At 39.0% G+C, this 6,207-nt stretch overlaps 1 long non-coding RNA gene across 1 annotated transcript in view; it reads left to right on the forward strand.

The window, feature by feature from the left end:
• LOC140616088 (uncharacterized) overlaps window positions 1–4,979 on the forward strand; it is a 36,307-nt gene extending 31,328 nt beyond the window's left edge. The window contains exon 3 of the long non-coding RNA XR_012016619.1: window positions 3,922–4,979. This is a non-coding gene — a long non-coding RNA (uncharacterized lncRNA). The remainder of the gene's footprint in view (window positions 1–3,921) is intronic.
• The last annotated feature ends 1,228 nt before the right edge of the window (window positions 4,980–6,207 follow it).

Consider the following 6,207-nt stretch of genomic DNA (forward strand, 5'->3'; position numbering starts at 1 on the left):
TCAGAAATCATCACAGAGAAACAAACAAGCACAGGGATAAGCTTGTAACAGTGAAATCAACCATTTTGTGAGGAAGATAGCTTCGATTTTATTTCTTTCATGTTATTGGCAGGCACTGGAAGGAGAAGTGAAATAAAGTTAGGACTGTAGTATTCAATCAAGGACAAAGAGGCCTTGCGGTGTCCAAGATCTTCCCATGGCCCGCGGCCCCACCCCAGGACAACAGCCCTGCTGGCTCCTAAGTGTGACCTTGAGAAAGTAATGTCATCTCTCTCAACAGTTAGCTCCTTCCACCCTGTCCATGAAATGAAAATGCAGCCTTTCAGCATGGCTGTGGTTGTGTGGACTTAAGTGGTTTTAAATTCATGAGAACACATAATAAAGTGCTTTATCTGTAAATTCTGTTTCTCATCCCTGCTGGATATGTTGAAATCCATGGAGGTACATGCTCCTTATGGAATTCTTCAATATCCAGCTGTTACATAACCTCTGCATCTTGATTCATGTCACCGTCCTTGGGGAAGAGTCATGATATACACAAAGCACTCATCATACATGAAGATGTGACCAAGGGCCACGGGAACATCTAGCAACACCCAGTTATTTGGCTAATGGGAAAGACTTGAACCAGAGAAGCTATCAAAATGTGTGCACTATAGGTAGGAAAGGTTTTAAAGAAAGAAAAAACATTTACTTTGGACTTGGAAGGAGGGTAGAGAGACATAAAAACTCTCACCTACTTTTTTCTCCTCCACCATCTCCCTTTCTCAGTGGAAACAACATAAGCCTAGGGAAGAGGGGTCATAGGTCAAAGGATTGAAGGGATTTGAACACTGTGATGTATGTGTTGCAGGGGAAGAGGTTGATATTGTGAACTTTTAGACTGGAAGTGGTTTTGGGAGTTTTGGGGCTTTTGAGCTGCTGGCACCTTTGAGGTTTCTGTTTTCCACATTTGAACTTCTGCATTTTGCAAGGTGGAAGGTCAATTTTTCCTGAATGACAACAGTGTCTTTAGAAAGCTAACATTATGCAAGGTAGGGACTAGGAAGACACTGGGAGCTGGGCATTTGAGGCTGGCTCTAGGCTCAGCTAACAGAGCTCCAGGACAATATTTCAGATTGCTGCCTTTGGTGTACTGCTTATCCAGCTCTGCAGGCTTTTGGAGGACTCCTTAGTCCAGAAAAAACGAGCCTGTGTTGGACTGGAGCTTCCCTTGTAAGGAATTAAGGGATCCCAATGATAATTTTTGGATGATAATCCAAATTAGCATTTTAAAATTCATTTACTAAGCTTTGTTTCTCCTTTTTCCATTAATTAGATTCAATGGTTTATTGGCTTTCTGAGTATAGTGTTTTTTTGTTTTTTGTTTTTTTAAGTATCAAGTCTTAGAAGCAGAGAACAAGGCAAAATACAGTTCTGAAAATAAAGGGAAGCCTGTTGAGATTTTCCAACCTAAAGTAAATACTGCTTACTAATTTGTAGGATGCTTGTGCTTCCCTAATGGAGGTCTCTAGTGCCATATTTCTATATTATTTAATACGGTGAAATTAGACTCTGAGAATTCTTAAGAAACAAATTGCTTTGAGAACTTAGAACTCATCCTAAAGAGTGATTTGTAGTTCAGTTCTGTATTGCATTTCAAGTTTTAATATAATTTTCAATATCTGAAATTTTCTTGGCAAAACTATGAGCAATCATGCTATTACACTCAGGTAAGATAAAGCACTTCATCATCAAACTGAAATGCAAAGAACAATGGGTTTGGAGGCAGCTTCTCCTTGGGATTCTGCACCAGTTTCCTTGTCTTATAGTGAGATTAGACAGTTACCTCCAAATCATCTAGCTCCTGGGCAGAAATGAAAGTGAATGAGTGAAGTCGGGCTTGTTGGAGACTGTGCAATGGGTGATTAAAGACCTCTTCAGTGGTCCATCGGGTTGCTGGCTTGAATTATTTAACCTTGCCCTGCTCCCATCCATGCTGTGATTTTGAAGTCTTCCCCAAAAGGGGCAATTTGCATTTCCCCATTCCTTGATGTTAGTTTAATGTGTGACTTGCTTTGCCCACTCGAGAGAGACAGACGTGAAGGCTTACTAGTTATGACTCTGGACGTTAAAAGGGCTTATGTACTTCCTTTGCCCTTTTCCATTTCTGTCATTTTCATGAGAAGAATCTGCCCAGTATCTTCTGCTGGTGGTGGAAGGGAATGAGTGACATCTGGAGCAGAGCCAAACCACCCCGGCCAAACCCAGCCTACATTACTTGAGCCCAGCTGATCCTTAGACACGTGAGCAAAACAAATCCTTATTGTTGTGTGCTGCTGAGCTTTGGGTTGTTTATTAGGCAGCACTATTTGGGCCATAGAACTAATTTGCTCTGTTTACCCTGGATAAATTTCCTCTTCTGCAACATGAGGATGTTAGGATAAGGGCTGGTGTTCTAAATTCTAATTGCCATCAGGGCAGCAAGGAAAAGTAAATGAGGGAAGGAAGATAGCATTTCGATGCCATTTCACATACCCTTCTTAAGAAGGTAACTGTCACTCAGCTGCAGCTAAAAGTGATTGTGCATGAACGGAGGCGCTGTGTTGCCAAATCCAGCTATTTTTCACGAGAACTTAGAAATACGGAGTTCTTTTATGTGGAATCTCAAAAACTTAAATTTCAGGACTAATTAAGCGTTTGTAGAACTTTGTATTGGCAAGAGGCATACACCACAAGGGAACTCTGGCAATTTCTGGATTAGTCTGTAGGTCTCTATCAGCTCTAATGTTCAGTGATCACTGTACTCAACGCATTGCAAGTCTACTGTGTGCTCCAGCTCATCTAAGCTATGTTTGCTTTATAGCAAACGTGGCAAATTTTGATTTAAGAATATCCGAAAACATGCTTCTTTTATACCCAGTGGACTGTCTTACAACTGTGGTCACCTAAAAGCTAAAAGCAACAAACAAAAACCCAGACAAAAACAAAAATCCCCACTTCCTAAATCTTTAGCTACTTCAAAAGCTTAAACAGAACAGATCAATCACCTAATTATAAACAATAGAAAAGAAAACTTTATCTTACTAAAGGTTTTTTTTTTTTTTGCAACTTTAAAATTTATTCTCCTTTTTCAGTATGCAAATTTTAAAATAATCTATTATTATACAAAGCAACCTAAGGTCTACTTCTGAAATGTAATATGTGCCTATCAGAGGAGAATAGGAATTGTTAAGTCCTTTAAATAAGTTTTCTTTCTTTTTTTAAAAATAAATTTTCTTAAAAAAATTAGTCCTCAACTGGAAAAATGGTCTGGCATCTCTGTTAAAGGAAAAGAAATCAGGAAGCCTTCGTTTAAATCTTCATTAGCTACTGATTAGGCCAACAAGAGGGCTTCAATCTCCGGATTTCCTCAACCATGGATTATAAACCCAGGATAATTAAATGGGAGGAATATAACCTCCTCACAGAGTTCTTGATTGGATTAATGATTATACATGACTTGCAAAATAGAGACTGTGCGTGTGTGTCAATTTAATTTAAATAAAATGTACTTAGTCCCATCCAACTGCATATTGGATACAGAGCAAGGCACTGCACAGAACATAGAGGACACAATTCTCATTCTGAAATAACGTACAGTTAAATGAAGACCAAATGGAGAAAGCAGCACCTGGGGAGATTTTGTTTTATATTTAGAATGGAAGGTTAAGGTACATTAGTTATTATTGCTTCATACCTCATTATACTTGGAGAAACTTTTCTCTATGTTATGTTCTCTGTATTCCTTTTCATCGATGGTTTCTAGGACTTTTTTTTTTTTTAGCCAAAAGAAGGGGAGGTTGTTTAATACTTGTCGAGTGCCAATAATGTGCTGGGTTAACTTACATAATCTACATAATAGTCCTGTGCAATAAAGTTTTTTTTTTTCTTATTTTACAGAATGAGAAAAATGAAGTTCAGGAGATCCAGTAAATCAACTGAGACATCACTTCTTCCCAGAAGCCTTCCTTGATCTCCACAATCTACTAAATTGCCCTGTGAGCACCCTAAACCCATTGCATACTTTCATTCCAGCACCTAGAACATTTTTTAGTGACAGGTGCTTACTTTCTGCTCTCCTATTGGACCATGAACTCTTGGAGGCTAGTGTTTGGGGTCAGAATCATACAAAGACTATTGAGGTTTTCCTAAATATAAATGCCCTGCACGTTCTGCTGCACCTCCATTTCAAAAGTTGAAGACTTGGGAAACATGTTATAAAATTTCTCTTCAATAGACAAATGGGATTTTATCAAACTAGAAAGCTTCTGCATCGCAAAAGAGACAATCAACAGAGTGATGGAACAACCTACAGAGTCAGAGAGAGTATTTGCAAACTATACATCTGATAATGGTTTAATATCCAGAATATATAAGAAAATGAAACAATTGAATAGCAAGAAAACAAATAACTGGATTTAAAAATAAGCAAAGGGCCTGAATAGACATTTCTCAAAATAATATATGCAAATAGCTAACAGATATATGAAGAAATACTAAACATGACTAATCATCAGGAAAATGCAAATCAAACCTCAATGAGATATAGCTCACACCTGCAAGAATGGCTGTGATAGGAAAGACAAAAGATAAACACTGATGAGGATGTAGAGAAAAGGGAACCCGGTACTTGTACATGGTTGGTGGGAATGTACATTATGAGGCTACTATGTAAAACAGTATGGAGATGCCTCAGGAAATAAAAAATAGAACTATTCTGTGATTCAACAATACCAGCTCTGGGTATATACACAGAGGAAATGAAATCAGTATCTTGAAAAGAAATAAGAACTCTTAAAAGCTTTAAATTCAAATGTACTCGGGGCACCTGGGTGGCTCAGTGGTTGAGTATCTGCCTTTGGCTCAGTCATGATCCTGGGGTCCTGGGATCAAGTACCACATCAGTTTCCCCTCAAGGAGGCTGCTTCTCCCTCTGCCTATGTCTCTGCCTCTCTCTCTGTGTCTCTCATGAATAAATAAATAAAATCTTAAAAAAATAAATTCAAATGCACTCTATATAAACATTCTTCATTTCTATCCTCATTAGAAACTTTAAATCAATACCCAAAACATGACTAGTTAAGACAGTGTTTCCCAAACTGGCATGGTGGTAGTAATCATTTGGGGGCCTGTTAAAAAGTATGGATTCTTTGGTCCCATGCAAACTTAGTAAGCCATATTCTAAATAGGGAAGGGTTTCAGAATCTGTTTTAAAGTGCTCTAGGTGATTTATTAACATTAGACACGTATAGAAAATACTGGCTGGAAATTATAGTAAGGGTATATGATGAGGTGGACTATAAGAATTATTTCATCTAACTTAATGTCTGGAGATCCAGAATGCCATCCCATTTGGAGAAGATTCATCTAGAATAGGAATATTTGGATGATCTCACTTTATTACATAAGGATAAGGGAAGCTGGCTCCCATCACTCTAGGTCTGAGCCAAGGTTGCCTCTCCCAGTACAATATGGAGCTCTGGGGAGGGGGCACATGAAATTACATAAGGATCCAGCAGCCCAGAGTGAAAGGGTGAGCTCTCAAACTCTCAAGAAGAGACGTAAAATTTAGGTAAGCTTACTGAGGTAAATTCATGGGCCCTTCATAGGGCTGGTGGCCTTGAATGGCAATGAGGCCTCTAAAATTAAGTTATCATAGGTAAAAAGAGATACCAGTGTGCTGGTCCATGTTCTGATCTGAAGACTAGAATGTCATGTCTCATGTCAAAGCTCTAAATTCATGGACAGTGAAACCCCTTTCGTTCCAGGCTTCCCAAGGGGGTAGACAAGCTCACTAACAAAACGCTGCTCGAAAGGATCCAAAAAACTTTGATCACATTGGCATGCGGTTTTAAAGACTTAGGTGGCTGCACAGACACTGTTCTTTGGGGGAGAGGGCAGTTTACAGCTGAGGAGAAATGTGTGCTAGTATCTCCCACTGCCCAGTTTAGCCCCAGACCAAGTAAACTCCACATGTGCCTTAGAGACGGTAACCCTCATTTCTCACAAGCGAAGAATGGGTTTTTGACAGGGATTAGAGAGCTATTCCCTTGTGAGGGAGTCCATCAGCTTTTTTTTTTTTTTTTTTTTTAAGATTTATTTATTTAGTTTAGAGAGAGAAAGCATTAGTAGGAGGGGCAGAGGAAGAGGGAGAGAGAATCTTGAGCAGACTCTGTGCTGAGCATG

The sequence above is a fragment of the Canis lupus genome, chromosome 24 (assembly GCF_048164855.1).
Source record: "Canis lupus baileyi chromosome 24, mCanLup2.hap1, whole genome shotgun sequence".
Lineage (NCBI taxonomy): Eukaryota > Metazoa > Chordata > Mammalia > Carnivora > Canidae > Canis > Canis lupus.